The following is an 18,061-nucleotide window of genomic DNA, read 5'->3' as shown; positions in this document are numbered from 1 at the left end:
TATGTTTTGAGTTCAGTATGCGAAGAATGTTGATAACACTGATGTTTTCAGTTGTTGCCAAGTAGTGTTTAGACTGAAGTCAAGGATTTTTCAGCTTCTCATCCCCAGCCAGTGAGAAAGCTGGAGGGATACGAGAAGTTGGCACAGGACACAGCCAGGGCAGCTGACCCAAACTGGCCAATGGGGTATTCCATACCATGTGACGTCACGTCTAGTATAGGAACTGGGGAGTGGGGGTGGGGAATCGCCGCTCGGGGACTAGCTGGGTGTCGATTGGCAGGTGGTGAGCAATTGCACTGCGCATCATTTGTACATTCCAATCCTTTCATTATTGCTGTTGTCATTTTATTAGTGTTATCATTATCATTATTCGTTTCTTCTTTTCTGTGCTATTAAACCGTTCTTATTTCAACCCACGAGTTTTACTTCTTTTCTCGATTTTCTCCCCCATCCCACTGGGGGGGCGGGGGGAGTGAGTGAGCGGCTGCATGGTGCTTAGTTGCTGGCTGGGGTTAAACCACAACACATGTTCAGAAAGAGGGATTCCCAAGGTGGCTGACTAGTGTCCTTCCTCCCCAACTTAACTTGTCAATCCTTACCTACACAACTTAAAAGCCCCATGTCTACAAAGTTGCCTAGATTTTCCTTCTGTTTTAGCCATCCCTGATGGCCACACTTATAATCAGGGTGGTGCAGGGGCACAAATGCAGCTTGTCCATGGCTGCCAGCACAAGGTAGCGCAGCCACAGGGCTCCTCTGCAGAGCCATGCCACTTAGACCTGCCAGAGCCACTCTAGCAGCCCAGAGGTTTTAGGTGACCACACTCCCAGAGGCACTCAGCTGTGCTGCCAGCACAGGGAGCAGAGCAGGGGCACAGGGCTGCTCAAGCCATGTGACTCCTTTGCAGAATGACTTCTTCACGCTTTATTGGTGAGTGCAGTTTTCTGACTCCTTTTGTTGCTGCAGCAGCACAAAAGGACCAGAACAGGGCCAGCAACTCATATCATGTTTTTACCCGGTATAACTGAGAGTAGAGTATGCTTGATCATATGTTCGAAAAAAGCCTTTAAATAAAGCTGGTTACAGCTCTGCCAAGCTCTGGTGGATGTAGTGATCCACTCTTCCCCAGCAGCTCCCTGGGCTGGAAACTGGCTGGATATAATCCTCTGTGGAATAGAGCCATAGGGGGACAAGAGTGAGGTTTGCCATCTGGCCAAGGCCCACTTATTAGCCTGGCTTTTCTAATCCTTGGGAAGCCAGTGGCAACTAGTCCTAAGCCAAACTCCTTCTTCATTGCCATAGATAAAAATGCTAATGCACACCAATTTAAGCAAAATGAGATGATTGTAAAGATTCCAAGGATATTTCCAAATGCCAGCCAAATACTCTCTAAAAAGTCTCAGTTTGAGACAGCTTACTACATGCTACCCTACAACCCCTCCTCCCGGGACAGGTACAGCTTCTGAACTCATCTGTGTTGTAACTGGTGTGAAAAACTGGAGTCTATCACTGGCCACATTTCAACACATCCCATTTCATTTTGGCATCACCCCCGAAGATGATTTCTACCATTCAGATGAGTATTTTTTCTCTTTATTTTTCTCTTATTCTTATGATCAGTTATTTCTTAGCACTCAATCCCCGTGTGGACAAAGTGCTCAGGCTTTGTTAGCTTCATCAGATGCTAAACAACATGAATGATGTTTTTCCTCTCTCTTTTTGCTTCCTGAGCTGCCCTTAAACATACATACTCTTGACTCTTAAGGAGGCACAGCAGAGAAGAGATCTGTGTGGGAGACTGGGGATGGTGGTATAGGATTTGGAAGGGATAGGGCACAGCTGCCTCCACCAGATCTGTGCTGGGGAATTGAGATATTATGGCCACAGCACGAAGGCTTGACTCCCTGCTGTGCTGCTGGGGTGTCCTGCCCCAGGAGAGCGTGGTACTACCACTGGGCCACAAACAGAGAAAGCTGGGAAATCTTTTCCTCTCCCATTTTCCTGCAGGTCAGACCTAGGTTTCTGAAGAGCACCTTTCCTCCATCCTCAGTGAGCAGGTGGACCTAGGGCCCCATCAATCTTTGGATACTTTGGAGTATCATAAAAGGTTTGAATTGTGTTGTCCATCACTACCAGAAGGCAAACCATTCCCCCAGGCTCAGGAGTGCCAGGGCTGGCTCCTAACTTTTATCTTATCGGCCACTGCAAAAGAAACTCTTGAAGTGCTGGCAAGCTATGAACTACAAGTAGGCACTTAAACCCATTCCTATTCAATGAAATGACAGGAAAGAAGTGCTTAGAGCTAAGTGTGTGTTTAAATGCTTCACTGAAAAGCATAGACCTTGAATCGAGGCGGTTGTCAGAGGATGGGAGATAAGGGGAGGAGGGAATTACTTCTGAAGGCACAGGAAGGGGTCTACTGTCCAATGTGAGTGAAGCCAGCTGCATTTGGGAACCATCAGACCAGAGGTGAAGTTAGACTGGGACACTACACAGGGGTATCATTTGCCATTTAAACATTGCAGAGAAAGACCATGCAGTACCGTACCTGTAAAGGTGCAAGTCACTTCAGGCGGTTAATAGGGTCATTGAACAACCCATCAGCCCAGATAATGAGAGAGAAGGTACCAGCTTCTCAGTGTGTTCTCTCCTTTTGATAGACGGCTCCCAGAAGTCATGCAGGATTTTCATAAGGCGAGATAATAAGCTGTCAGTTGTAGGAAGCCTAGAGTGAACCACACAGAAAATCAACACAGTCTGAAAACAAGAAACATGTCAAACTGCAAAAACAGTTTCTTTAATAAAATAAGGGAACGAATTGAACAAGCAAGCTTTGGCTTACAAGTAATATTCTAGCCATCAACAAAATAAGAGGAAAGTGTCAATTTTTGTGATTCCTGGGTGATTTGATAGGAAACAATCTGAAATTAACTCAATATGAATTTGCCCAGTGTCATCCCTTGCTTTCCAGTCTGCATGACTTCATCCCCAGCTGCTCTCCTGCCCTGTAGATATCAAGTTAGACAGAACAAAGAGGAGAAAGGGAGATCACAGGATAGCGAGGTGTGAGGAAATCATAGAGAAACAATACACAGTACTTCTGTATGTTATATCCCATATATCACATACATGTTTTGACTCTCAATAAACATATTTACTCACATATTTACTTACATAAGTGACAGGGAAGGCTTAGATGGTCATCAAGTCCTGTGAGCACAGGATGTCATCTCGAACAGAAAACACGCTGAGAAAACTCATGTAACCCATGGCCATTGCCAGAGGCCCACATGGGCTGTGGGGACAGGATGGGATGTGGGCCTCGGTGGGGCCCATGGCTAGGCAGGGCTGTGGGGAGCTGGAGCCTGACCCTGCTGCGGCATTGCTGGAGCGGACACTGATGGGCTCAGGGTGCTGACACAGGCTCCTGCACCTTGGGCACGGTGAGCAGGGGGCTGGGCAGGGACATTAGGGACCCTGAGTGCCTCCAAGGCCCTGGCAGCCATGGCCCAAATGCCAAAGATATCCCAGGCCTATGTGAAGACATGAGTTAGAGGCAGGTTGTGCAGATACAGCTACCTCCAGCTGTTTTGGGGAAAATCCAGCAGTGCTGGTAAAGGGAGGATGTAAACTCCATTACCCTGATCCACATGGCGGAGTTGCCCCAAGAAGGGCAGATGCTGTTAGCCATTAAAAGCCCCAGCACCTCTGTTCCTAGCAACGGGGAAGAATAGGTTTTTCATGGCCAAGAGTCTCAGCAGAAGAAAGGACCAACTTGAGTCAAGTGCTGTCATCCTCCCCTGCTCCGCTCTTGTCCCACTCTGGGACTGCCCGTGATAGCACTTCCCGAGGGAGGAGAGGAGGAGGTTGGAAAACTGAGGCTATTGCTGCCTTCTCAGCACACTATTTGCCTTGAGGAGTACCAGACACCTGGGTTTACTCAGGTGGAATACTCTGCATGAGGCCTTCATTTACCTTTTTTTTTTTTTCAGCAGAGAGAGTAAAAAAATTGTCAGCAAGTGACAGTTTGGGTTGCTGGGCTTTAGTGGTTTTTATTTTTCTCCCCTTGGCGATTTGTGCCAACTGTTACTTCATGCATATGAAACACACAACTTCCAGCCTTTCCTCACTGGTGTGAAGTAAGAGTTTGGCAGGTGTCGAAAACAACAAGCAGAAATTAACTTGCTCTCTCCCATCTTTAATGTCAATACCTGCCAGTAATTATTTGGAGTATTAAACACGCAGTCATCTTGCTGTCACCTTAATCGTCCATATTAAAAAGGGATTATATAACAAATTAGCCTGATTTAGTCTATCTTCCAGGGACTTACCCAGTGGTTCGCTCTTCTTTATTAAATTAGCAGTCAAAGAAGCTTTTGGCTTTCAGACATGTTATGAAATCCTTCCCAAGTTGAGACCACTGGTGCTAGAAATTGCTGAAGTGCTTACTGCTCTGGAACCACCTCCTTGGTATTTGCAGAGCCTGAACTCCAGCTGACCCATCACGAAGTGAAAACATGTGGGTAGACACTTGTAATCCGATCTTCCGACATTCGCCTTCCAGTTTGGAAAAACCAATCCCCCAATTCACCAGGGTCAGAGAGTCTTCAGACTCTTTCCTGTGCTTGTTTAAATATAACCCAGGGTTCAGATTTGGGGTATGTGACGATGGAGTCTCTGCTAATTCTCTCTCTGGTGATGACTTAGTGGGAAGCAGCAAAGAACAACTATACGCCTTTCCACCAGTTGTGCAAGAACATCTCCATTGCCTTCAGTGATGGGGATATCTGCTGACTGGAAGGGTAAGTTGCAAAGACAGAGTGTGTTATTCCTCCTCAGCTGACTGTACATTGGAGAACTAATGCTTCTTTCATACAGAATTACACAGAAGGAAGTCTGCTGATTGCTAGTCATCTGAAGGCCTGATGCAATGCCTACTGAAGCCAAAGGCTGTTTTTCTTCTGCCTTTATAGGCTTTGGATCATCACTTTACTCAAAACACTAAACCTTTGAGTATTTCAAGCTTTAGGGTCAAACCCCCTTACTTGCTGCATTCTTTGCTTTTAGCTGTAACAAGTCCGTGTCACCACCACAATACTAGATCTGATGGCAAACAGATCTGGGAATCAGTACAGAAACAATCATGTACTCCTGTTTTTTCCCTTTCTTTTCTTCAACTTCTCCCTTGAGGGTATAAACCCAACTGCTCCAGATAGGCCCTTCTCATACTCATTGGAATTGCAAATCCATGTTTTACTGTGCTAGAATAAGGTAAATATGTTAACATGGCCAACAAATAACTTCTACTGAGACTTAAAATATTAGGTATTATTGCTTGATTTTAAGCAATAATTCCCAGATTTCTTACAAAAAAAAGTTTCTTATCTATTTTAAAGAAAAATGCCTGATGAAAAAAAAAAAAAGAAGATAGAAAATTATATTCTGATTTTTCCAAGACTAGACAGTTAGTCTGACCTCCTGTACACATCTTCTCAGTATTCTGAGTTGCATGCCTTTGCAGCTGATCCTGAATTGCTTGTGAAAGGTGTTGGCCTGAAATGTGGGGTAACTGCGATCACCCATGTATCTGCTTTACTTTTACAGCATAGGCATGGAAAGGCTGCCTGTCCTCTCTGTGCTTGCAGCACTTGCCTGAAGAAGTCCTAAAGGATCGACTGCTGATGACAGCTCTGAGTGCTGCCCACCATCAGGGTTTTCACATTGCAGACATGCACTTATGGGTACCTCATGCAAGACTTCAGAGGGTGGTTAGGTAACCACAGCTTTTGGTCACCGCTGGTGGAGGCCACAGGTAAGCCAGAGGTGGACGTACCTGTGCTCTGCTAATGATCCACTCCCCATTCAGTATACAAAACAACCTGAAGAAAAAAGAAAATATAATCCCTTGTTTTCAGAGTTACTGATACTTACAGCTACTGATTGTGGCAATAAATGTTCTGCTTAAATCTGGCCTATACTACAGCAAACAGTTCTTGACTGGCAAGGTTTGGTGATGACCAGAGTGGGTCTAAAAAACACCATCCCTCTTAGTTTTGATTTCTGTCATTCTCTGCTCTCTAGCTTTTTTGCCCATGCAGTCACCTCCTGACCTGTTAACCCACGTTGCTTTAAGAAAGCTCAGTTAAGGAAAATTCAATATAAAACCACATTTTTTTCCAGTACCCTCATGCTCTACCTACCACAGCTGTAAAAGAATCCAGCTGCACAAATTATCAGTAACGTTCAACTGACATTGAAGTTTCCCTTTAAAAAGTCTTTATGAGGGGTGGTTTTTTTTTTTTTTTTAATGAAAACCTGATTCTGTCAGATGTTTTGTTTTATTCCCAACAGCCTGACTTAAGAACAGCTAAACATTCTCATGGAAGGAACATATTGTACCATGCCTCAATAGTCATCAAAGTAATTAAAGTCACCCAAAGAAGAATTAATTGGTCCTAAAATTGCATACAATTATTGAACAATTAAGTAATATTTCATCTGAAGTTGTTCGTAGTAAGCAAAAACTACATGCAAACATGCAATCTGAGATCAAAACTCCATGTACTTGCCTAAGGAGTGATGGCTTACAGCAGATAGGCTGGATAAATAAAATAAAAACCCCCAACCCTCAAGTGACAAACCACATGGGTAGCAATAGTGGTTCCTGCTGCCTTTGGGGATCTTCACACCCAGAAATGGAAGAATTTGCAGTAATTGTCTTTCTGAACATGCTATTACATGCAGTGTGAAAATAGCTTCTTTCAAAACCCCTCCCATCAAAAACTAAAAGCTTCTACCCACTCAGAGTGGATATATAAAATAAAGAGGATGCCTTGCAGCAATGGACAGGGATAAAGAATGTATTTCTATAGAAAGGATTTCTACACATATCAAAGTAATGACTCAATATTTTGATAATGTAATTTTTTTCCTCATTTTTACACTTTTTCAGGATTTTACAATGCTGATTTAAACATCTCCAATTCTGCAGCCTGGTTTAATGTGATCTATATATAACATGTCCCACTGGTGATGTGAACTACACGCTCCCCTGTGCCAATACACACAGCTTTAGTTCAAAGTGCAGCAGCTTGTACTTTTCCATCTAGTACTCTTGCTTTGGACCCCGATGTCAGGCAGTATTGTAATAGTGAAATGTAATATTGCAAATATTACATTAAAAATATCTCCTGTTCTATAAAATGTGCTAGTCCTGTAAAAGTGAAACCCAGTTGCCTCCTTCCTGTTGGAGGAGGCAAAACAACCAGATGCTGGCAGTTTCTGTAGAATATTTGTGACCTTCATTTTTAGTCCAGCAGCATGGACAGGGTGGAATTGCACTGGCAAGCCCACACTCTTGCCAAAAAGTTTAAACCCCCCCTGGTGCAGTTACATGGGATTCAAAACACCACAAACAACTTCTGACCTCTCTGAGCAGTGACCCCAGTCATGGCATTCTGCAAACTGGTAAAATAAACAAAGACAACTAAACTAAAGAAATCTGGTTTTATACAAAACAACAGACAAACACACTAAAAATGTTTCAAAGGAAGAGACTGAGCCAATGTGATGGGTTGACCCTGGCTGGTTGCCAGGTGCCCACCAAAGCCATTCTATCACTCCCCCTCCTCAGCTGGACAGGGGAGAGAAAATATAACAAAGAGCTTGTGGGTCGAGATAAGGACAGGAGAGAGATCACTCACCACTTACCATCACGGGCAAAACAGACTCAACTTGGGGAAAATTAACTCACTTTATTACAAATCAACCAGAGTAGGGTAATGAGAAATAAAACCAAATCTCAGAACACCTTCCCTCCACCCCTCCCTTCTTCCCGGGCACAACTTTACTCCCAGCTTCTCTACCAACCCCCTCCAGCAGCACAGGGGGACGGGGAATGGGGTTTACGGTCAGTTCATCACACATTGTTTTCTGCCGCTTCATCCTCCTCAGGGGGAGGACTCATCACACTCTTCCCCTGCTCCAGCTTGGGGTCCCACCCACGGGAGACAGTCCTCCATGAACTTCTCCGACATGGGCCCTTCCCACGGGCTGCAGTTCTTCACGAACTGCTACAGCATGGGTCCTTTCCACGGTGTGCAGTCCTTCAGGAGCACACTGCTCCAGCGTGGGTCCCCCACAGGGTCACAAGTCCTGCCAGAAAACCTGCTCCGTGGGCTCCTCTCTCCACAGATCCGCAGGTCCTGCCAGGAGCCTGCTCCAGCGCAGGGTTCCCACGGGGTCACAGCCTCCTTCAGGAACCCACCTGCTCCGGCGTGGGGTCCTCCACGGGCTACAGGTGGATATCTGCTCCACCGTGGACCTCCATGGACTGCAGGGGGACAGCCTGCCTCACCATGGTCTTCACCACGGGCTGCAGGGGAATCTGTGCTCCGGTGCCTGGAGCACCTCCTCCCCCTCCTTCTTCACTGACCTTGGTGTCCGCAGGGTTGTTTCTCTTACATGTTCTCACTCCTCTCTCCGGCTGCCGTTTACTGCCTGTCCCAACTTTTTCCTTCTTAAAAATGTTATCATAGAGGCGTTACCACTATCGCTGATTGGCTCGGCCTTGGCCGGCGGCGGGTCTGTCTTAGAGCCGGCTTGTATGGGCTCTCTCTCGAACACAGGGGAAGCTTCCAGCAGCTTCTTACAGAAGCCACCCCTGTAACCCCCCCTGTTACCAAAACCTTGCCACACAAAACCAATACAGCCAAGCAGCTATGCATTAGTATGTCAGAGAGATTCTGCCCCCCCACCAAAAAAAAAAACCCCAAGCAAACGATGCATTAATTATCCACTTGAATGACTTTTCTCCAATGCTTTGCTTTAAAAAATGAGAGGAGAGCAGTTGGAGGTTAAAAAAAGGACGAGAAAGATCCTATCCTAAAGTGTTGAGGGACATACTGGTTAGTGAGGGATGTATTCAGAGAGGTTTCATGGAAGTTCCTCACATTAATCCTGTTGGCAGCTAGCAGAACTTGTGTTGCAGGGCTTCTGGGCTTGGGTGTACAGGATCACTACAAAACACCAGAGCAATGCCTGTAGCAAGAATAGAAAAACAACTCTAGAATACATAGGAATGAAACTAAAGAGAATGACAAGTAGGTTTTAAGAGCAATATATCAGGAAGAAGACAGGGGCAGTGAAAAAAATGGAAGTAGGAAACCCCTTCAAAACCCCTTCAAAAGTGCTAAAAGATTAATTCAGAAGTGTATCCTCCAAAGCAAAATATTCCTATTGCCTCACTTCATTGGCAATGCCATTTCCATAGGGTCTGGAATCTGATCTGGCACATCTAATTTACAGAAGCTTATAAAATTTATTTACTACAACAGCACACAAACAATGATGTACTATGGATTTTACATGAGTATTTTCTATTTCCACAGAAGTCAATAAAGTCATGCCAGCAGAAAACGTGGTTTTACATTCACATAAAATACTTTATCCCAAAGAAAAACAGAAACTCTAATCAGACTGCATCACTCTGTATTGTTAGAAACTGCAATTAATCGGCTCAGACTGAAAAGCCATACTAGTTTTTGACTGAAAGGCATGTCATTAAGTTTCTGAGTTGCTTACATGTAATGCAACATGACAGGAATTTGTGTGGAGATGAGAGAAAATGAGCTATTTGAAATTAACTGTTTGGAATCCTGCCTATGGCTGTTTGCAGTCTGCAGTGGATTGGCAGGGCTGATTACATGGATTTGTGTGGGATTTGTAATAGGATTTCTCATATTGAGTTGTTCTTTAAGGAATGCTTGGTGAAGACTCACAGTGCCTTTGGGTGTTCAGGTCTAGGGAGTGAGGAAGTCTGCATTAACATCCTTGGTTTCTAGCAAGAGTAAACAATAAATCTAAAAATGGAAATACGTGAATTGTATTAAGCAGGACAGGTAAAAAGTAACATGATTTGTACCTTGGATGTGAAGCATGGCAGTTACCTCCCCCAGTCTTTTTGCCATGGGATGCCGAGACGCATGATGGAGCCCTGCAGAACGGCTGGGCAAAAAGCAGCAGCTGGGCACCACAAGGTCTCATGTGTGATCACAGGAGACGCTGTGCAGAAAGACGGAGAGAAGATTTGCATTAGGTAAGTACGGAAGATCTGCCAACATGCCTGTACAGTGACTAGTTGGTGTTAGCTTGGATGTATAGAGTCAAGGTGAGTATAGGATCTAGGCTCTGTGCTCAGGCCTGGGCTGTAGGCAGACATGCCCTATTTAGGAAAGTTCCTTCAGTTGTGCAATTTTTTTTTTTTAACTCCTTAGCCTAGCTAATTAGTTAGTTAGAAAGCAAGGCAGAAGGGAAATCTTCTCTCTCCAAAAGGCAGAAAGAATTAGATTGAACATTTTGGGCCAAAAATGAGTGATGATTTGTATACCAGTTTAGGATATCTCAAATAAATAGCATCAGGAATCAGAGGGCAGGTACCCAGCATTTGCTGTCACTTTACAATGTTTCAAACTTAGTACTTGAAATATTGAGAACCCCTAAATCACTAGGCACTTTAAAAATCTTCATTTAAATCCTTTTCTGTGTCAGAAAAGAATCTTTTTCCTCCAGAGAAGAACCTCCCCATCATCTGGGAAAGTGTATTTGATGATGGGAAGACAAGGACAAATATTCATTAGACTAATCAAGAAGGCAACTGGAAAAACTGAGTTAATTCTCAAAAAATTAATATGCTCATGGAAAACCAGCTGAAAGTTAGGGCTTCAAATGAATCCATTATGGAAGAGGAAGAAATTATATCTCTGGTGTTAAAAAGACAAATCTTGAGACAGATGTCATTATTTCTTACACTGGCAAAGAGATGGTGCTGAGCAGTGATAACAACAGTCACCCTTGGTGGGTCCCATTCCCCTGGCAAGTTTTATGACTGCTGTCAGGCACAGAAGGATGCTGTGGTGTCTCTGCCTCCCCCAGCATCCCGGCTACCTTTCATGCAGGTTCCATGCTGACCTCCAAGTTGCTGGTGGCCTGCACCCAGTCAGTTTGCTGTGAAGCTGGACCAGCATGCTCAGGGATTTGCTCAAGACACAGACGTTACCTGCCTTCACCTGAGAACCCTTCTGGTGCAGGGGCTGAAGGGTGACAAGCTTTGCCTTATTTATGTCCATCAGTGTTTTTTGGAGAACTGGATTAGCTACTGGATTTTCTCACGGATTTGCTTTTATTTACAACTATCAACACACAGCAGCTATTTCTCATCATCCTCAGCAAATGCACTCCAAAGCACACAGGCACCTTTCACTGGAGATGGATTCCCCCATACAGAAAAAGTACAGAAAACTGAGAGGGAACCAGAAAAAGAAACACAAACCACAGAGCAAAAGTCTTGTTCATCTCTAAACTAGTTGTCCCTCAATTAGGTAACTAGATCTGCAGGAGACTGAAAATGCCTCTACAAAGATAGCAAGATAACTCTCTTCACCATGTCTCAGACACTGAAGGAAGACAGATTCAGTAAAGCCAGTGGAAAATTGTTAATAAAAGTGGTACTTTATGTGCCACTCTTGTTTCTCTCTCTAGCTAATTCTTGCTGTTTGACTGATCTGAGTGACAACAACTGGATCTGTAAGTATAAATATTGCATTTCTAGCTTTCATGCTTGCTTTGAAGCTTGAGTTGAGCAAATGAAGAGCAGTGAATTTATAAGGCATATTCAAGCTAAACTGTAGAGACAAGTTTATGAGACTCTGAACCTCTGGCAAGCATCTGCATCTGTTCTATTTACTCAGATAACACGTGAGAGGCCACACTACTAAAACACAACATAAATGGGTTACTAAATTAGGTCATTCAGCCCCAGCATTAAGACTAGTAGTGATTATATATTGGTTTATTTTATTAATGTAGGCAGTTACCTCTCTAATGGGACTCAGATGAGGATGTTCCTGCTGGTAATGGGAAAAATAATAATCTTTTTTGGTTCTTACTGTCTCCTCCCTTCTCACTATGTATCTGAAATGGCTGAAATCCAATGGCTTCTGAAAATGTAACCTCTGAAATAGTTCTTTCTTAAAAACAAATAAAAAACCAAAAAAATCCCCTGGCCAACTAAAAAAACTTGGACAATACACAATACTGTGAAAAGTCTTCTCTCTAAATAGTTCCTCTGATGAATACAATAATGGAAGGAAACAGAGTGCATTGAACAAAATGTATCCCATGTTAATTACGTTGCTTTTTTTCCCTTAGGAGAGAGTGTTGGGTATATGGCAGAATACAAACTGCTGAAAATTAAAAAGTGCTGCAGAACTGGAATCTTGTTAGTCTCTGCTTAATGTTTAGCCTTTCACTCGTGAGCTGGGAAGAGATGGCAGTTTGTGTAGGAAACACCATATCTCTGCCAGGCTATGCATGACAGGAGTGATCAGCCTGCATGCAGTGCACACACATGCACTTGTTCATACCGAGACAAAAAAATGTTTTTGGGGCATAAACATACAAGCACCTGCTGCAGCAATCTGAGGTATTGTTGTTAGTGCCTCCAACCTCCTTTCTAAGCTATGGAAATGCAAAGGAAAACACGCCTCCATGAAATTCTGCATTTTGAATATAACTGAAATAGGGATTTTTGTGTCCAAATTAAAGTATGTCTGCCCCTTTGTTAGTGGCACTTGTCCAGCTAGATGATAAGAAGTCCACTTCTTATTCTTCAGTTATAAAAAGCTGTTATAGGTACATCATATCGTTAACAAAACACATCTACAGCTAAGCTTAACACTTGAAGTTGTTGCTCTCAATTTTGAAATGCTGTGTGAGATACCAGAGTCTCAGTCATACCCATAGTATGCATGATGGGCATCAGTGACCACGTTCCCACATAAAGCAGGTAAAATACCAGAGCTGTTCCTTGAATTTTGCTTTCCAGCAGAGAATATTGACGTAAACAGCAATCCATCAACTCATCCACTGCAACCTAGACCATTACCATTGTGACAAAGAACCAACAGACAGCTTTGTCCCCAGAGCATCCCTCAAGAGCAGGGTGTAGCCCAGAGCATTTGCTTTGATCTATCCAGCTGCCATTTGCTTGAAGATTTTTCCCTGCAGACCAAGTTTCAGCTGGGGAACTGGAGGCTTTGAAAGTTTGGATCAGAACATGCATGGAAAAGGCATTTTCAAGGGAACTAATCTCCTGCCCTGGTCCAAAGCATCGTGAAAAGTTCAAAGGGATCAGCTGCCAATGCTGGACAAGATAAATACCAGCATTTATTAGTGATATGAGTCAGCAAATAATGTCTTGCCTTGCAGAGTCAAAAAGTTTGTAGCTGTTAGGCTCCCCATAAAACTTGACATACAGTCATGAAATACCCTGAATTCATCAGTGACTCCAGCCTAGCCATGAGTCAGAGACTCACACTGCCCCATCCCCAAGCATGATAGCCAAGGTCCTTCCATTGCCAGCTGTAGGATCTGACTCAGAATCACAGAATCAGGCTGGAAGGGACCTCTGCAGGTCATTTGGGCCAGCCACTTGCCCAGAGTAGGGCCTGCTAAGGCCATGTTTGTTCAGGGTCTCATCCAGTCAAGATTTGGGTATCTCCAAGGTTGGAGATCCCACAGACTCTCTGGGCACCAATTCCAGTGCTGCACTATCCTCCCCATGAAAAAAAAATTCCTAATAACGAATGAGAATTTCCCACATTGCAACCCATGCTTGGTGCCTTTTGTCCTGTCACTGTGTTCCTCTCAGAAGAATCTGGATTCAACTTTATACATGGGTAGTTTCTCTTGCTGCCTCCACGTCTCCTCACATTCTCCATCCTCAGACAAACTACTCTCTTTCTAAAACACTCAGTGAAGATGACCAGGTTCCTCCTTGCTGCCATCCTCATTCATGATTTGCAGTCTTCTTTCATCCCTCCTTAGAGCCACACTCACTTCACTACCTTGACCAGTGAATGAGTTCAACACTGAAATTCAGCCTTTGCCTTTTTTTAAAGAAGCCAGGCAACCAGCAGTTCTCTACAATTAGGCAAGCTTTTCTGAAAAAAATGCACACGATCAGTCATTTGGGTAGCAGGATCTGATGTTCCTCAAGCCAGAAGGCTGAGGCCAAACTTGATTAAGCCTTCACCAGAAGAGGGCATATTGTCTTCTTGATAATTTTTCCTCCAGACATTTAAAATTCACTCTTTTCTCTCTTGCGCTCTCTGTAAACTTTTCCTCAGTCTGTGTTTCCTAGGCAGCTCATGCCAGTGGGAGTAATTTCTGCAATGCCAGTGGTCCTTTGTTGGGTCTGCCTTGGCTCAAGGCAAAAGAGTATGGCCCCATTCAAGACTGAAAGGCTATTCTGCACCACATTAGATCAAAAAGTACAAATATTGTCATATCTTCTTGTCTTTCAGCTTAATATGAGACTCTTACCTATTTCCTCCCCTTATAAAAAGTACATATAAACGCCCAGCAGTATGAAAGAATTACAAAACATTCTTGCATTCTGCTTATTGACACTCCAGTCATGATCGGGTTTTGATGTACATAATAGGGAATTCATATGTATCATGAAAATTTATCTATAGTGAAGTTAGTAGGATGGAGTTTGTATGTCCTGAGGTAAAAAGCTACTGCAGTAATCCACTCTGAGATTGAAGTGTCATGTCTAACAAGTTCAGGCCTAGTGGAGACAGCAATATACTGTGAGATAAGCAATACCTACCCAAAGGGCTGCTACTAGTCACTATATCACAGGCTTGTTCTCTATCTCTGAGCCACTAAGATTATGTTCACTTACTCTATTAAATTTTACAAAGTGACTTCATACTTTTAAAATATTTTTTCAGTATCTGAAAGTACAATTTTCCACTTCCTAGTTTTCAGGACTAGCCTCATACATATTTTGTTCCCAGAATGGCAGGGCTTATTTATTTTCTATCTTGTCATTAGAAAAATAATTGAAATCTTTTTCTTTGTAATTTCTAGCAGCCAGGAATTGATGGCAGTAATCAATCAGCTCATTATTATTGGAAATAACAATTTTGGCTATAAGCCAAACCTGCATTACAGCCTTGAGGATGCTTCCGTGCAGCAAAAGGTCTAGAAAATCTAGCAAGATTTCCACATAGTTCCAGGGAATAGATATTAGGGAAACTGCAACCTTTTGAAAGAACATTGCATGTTCTCCTTCTTTCTCCTCACAGTTCCAGTCTGTGAGGTTTCATGGTCAAAGCCTCAGCTCGCTCCAAATCATAAGGGAATCACCTGCCACTCTACACTGACATCAAGGACCCTGTTTCCCACAGAATTTTTGGCTAGTGACTGGATGGAGGCACAGGGGTAAAGCAACACTCATAGAGCATTGTAGAAATCTAGTCTGAGGTTTTTCACACTTCAGCAAAGCCCAAGGCCATTTATGTGCTTTGCTGAACTCTCTGAGTTCAGTGTCTTTAGACTGGAAAGTACATGGAAACCAGCAGGACCCAAAACATCAGCTCACCATAACTAATCACTGCAAAACTCACAAAGGATCGAGGGTCACAGGCTCTGTCTATGCTCTACTTGCTGGAGTGCTCCCAAGGGTGCTTTGAAGTTGAAGATCTCTAGCATCTGATGGCCAGGTTCTCTCAGCCTCAGCTTGGGCTGACTATAAATTCAGTCTGCTCTTGACCAGGATATGTCAGAGCCCTTTGGAAAGGCCCAAGGATCTGGGTAATCCTTTCTGCCTTGTCACCACAAGACCAAGCAGGATGGTGGAAAACTGCACAAAGTGCCAGGACCTTATCATGCCACAGGGGAGCCTTCATGTAGCAGTATGAGCAAGCTATTGAGTCCAGGCTCTATCAGAGGCACAGCACCCAGAAAGATTGGACCACTTCAAAAACAGGTAGCTTTCTTCCTCCCATTTCTCTTACTGGCTCTAGATGGTCGCTGCTTCGACAATTAGAAACTTTCTAATTGCCAATGTGAATGTATTTCATTTGTTTGTATGGCCTTTGCTTAAATAGGTCTTTTTCCTTCCCATAGATTATGCCTCTAATGTTCTTTTAGAGAGTGTTAACCTTGACTTGGGCAGCTAATCCCAATCTTCTCACTCTGCTGGAGGCAGACTAGAAGTAGCCCTTTTCCCGTGGCTTCCTTGATCTCTGATAGTGATTCTGGCTCTGACTGCTGCCCTCCCCAGTGGAAGCATCCCTCCAGGAAAAAAGAGATTCAAGGGAGGACACACAGTGTTAGCAAAGGCCAAGGTCTTCCTGTCAGCCCAACCCATTAGGCTGAGATACTCATAGCAGTGCTATAATGTTGCGCTGGTGACAATCCTCCCCCTCCCTGTGGAGCACTGTTCCTGCTTGGATTCTTCCTTCTTGCCTAAATAGAAGATGCATCACCAAGTGTTATTGCTTATTCAGGGAAAATTGCTATTATTCCTTTTATATGAAACAGATCAATATACTACAGACTTGGAGCAACTGGATTATAAATTAATAGAAAAAACTCGGGAAGGTGAAGAGGAAAAATCTCCAAATCACAAATGAAACAACCCCTGCCCCCAATCTTACATTTAAGCCAACAAATATATTAAAACTAATTTTTAGCTTCTAAGTATTGGCAAGCAAAGCTAATCCAAGAGCAATCACGGAGCAATAAAATAGCAGCCATAAAAACCAGATTGAATACTGCAAGATAAACTCCTGCACATCAATTTACACAATTAATAACTGCCAAAATAATTGCAATTCATTTAGGAGTTGAAATCAAATCATAAATCAGCCCTCAGCAATGTGATAAACAACAAATACCAATTTTAATACAGAATTGCTGAGTGTGGCATTAGTAATTGTAGGCAGTGTTGTAGATACTTATCCCTGCTCAGAGTATTATGTACACATTTTGCACTAACATTTTGTCCCCAGTGGTGTTGCATACCATGGTATTTATTCCCAGGGTAGCGTATTACTACTTGCTGATTTCCATGTACCTACTTGGCTTATTGCTCAATGGCCTTCTGCCATATCATTTGCCCAGCAATCATATACATGGTTAGCAACGCTTCTTCGAGTCTTGTCAGAAAGAGAGGTTTTTCCAGGCTGCAGTACTGAGTTTCTGTGATGGTAGGACAGCTCCTGAGTAGCACTGATTATTATTATGACAAAGCAAAACACATGATTCCTGTTTGTAAACTATTACTATAGGGCCTTAATATGTGTAGTTGTAAAGCTCAACCTTCATTAAAGGTTTTACTTACACCGCAATACTTTGTGCTCACAGCTTGTTCCAGAAGAGAGGGAACGTGTTGCATTCGTGGCAGACATGCAGTCTTCTGACTGTCTGTGATGGCTTGCTTCTCCTGAGCAGATGTGGTGAGGATGAGGCAAGAGGTCATGCCCGTTCCCTTCTATTCTTTCTCTGCTTGCTCATGGCAGGTATAGCGTACCGACTCCCTTTCTTCATCTCTCACAACTCAATGTAGAGAGCCTTACTGAATTCTCTGTCCCCTTGGATATGACTCTGGGGAATGATCTAGAAATTAACTTTACCATCATATTCACCTTGAGAGGAAAAGCAACTCCTTCCTCCCTCTTATCCATCGTAACCCTCATTCAGAATAAGACTGAGGTTTAGTGGAACTCTTGTGTTTCTGCATTTGAGATAATTGTTCTTCAAAAAAAGAAAGTCCTATAACACATGCAGTATTCATGCACCATGGGGGATTTTCTTTAGCTTCACTGAGCTTTGGATCAAGCTTCATATCAATTGAAACTTCCCACAGCCTCAGTCCTCATCGTTATTGGCTTCTCTACAAGCCTGCAAGGGACCCAGCAGCCCCCCCCATCCAAACAGGATTTCAGTTAGCTCCATGTCCATCTTAATTCACCAGCTGATCTAATGATGTTTTGAGTGAGGCCTGTTCCACATTTGCTCATCAATACTGCATCTCACATCTCAGCCCCAGAGATTTCTATATTTATCTTGCCTGGAATTACAGGGAGGACAGGAGGAGACTGTAAATAGTTTGCACCATTCTTCTTGACTTATCAAGGGCTTCCGGTACGGAAAAGTGTGCTGGCTGTTTCGAAACCAATTTGCAAAACAAGGTTACTTACAGACA

At 43.4% G+C, this 18,061-nt stretch overlaps 1 long non-coding RNA gene across 1 annotated transcript; it reads right to left on the bottom strand.

Moving 5' to 3' along the window:
• Positions 1 to 8,657: 8,657 nt before the first annotated feature.
• Positions 8,658 to 17,434, bottom strand: LOC115350517. Its single transcript, XR_003926475.1, has 3 exons — positions 17,198 to 17,434; positions 9,923 to 10,062; positions 8,658 to 9,039 (listed from the first exon to the last, which is right to left on the bottom strand). It is a non-coding gene; the product is annotated as an uncharacterized LOC115350517 (long non-coding RNA).
• Between the last annotated feature and the right edge of the window lie 627 nt (positions 17,435 to 18,061).

This window comes from Aquila chrysaetos, chromosome 13 (genome assembly GCF_900496995.4).
Source record: "Aquila chrysaetos chrysaetos chromosome 13, bAquChr1.4, whole genome shotgun sequence".
NCBI classification, from domain to species: domain Eukaryota; kingdom Metazoa; phylum Chordata; class Aves; order Accipitriformes; family Accipitridae; genus Aquila; species Aquila chrysaetos.
This window is presented reverse-complemented; position numbering and strand designations above follow the sequence as displayed.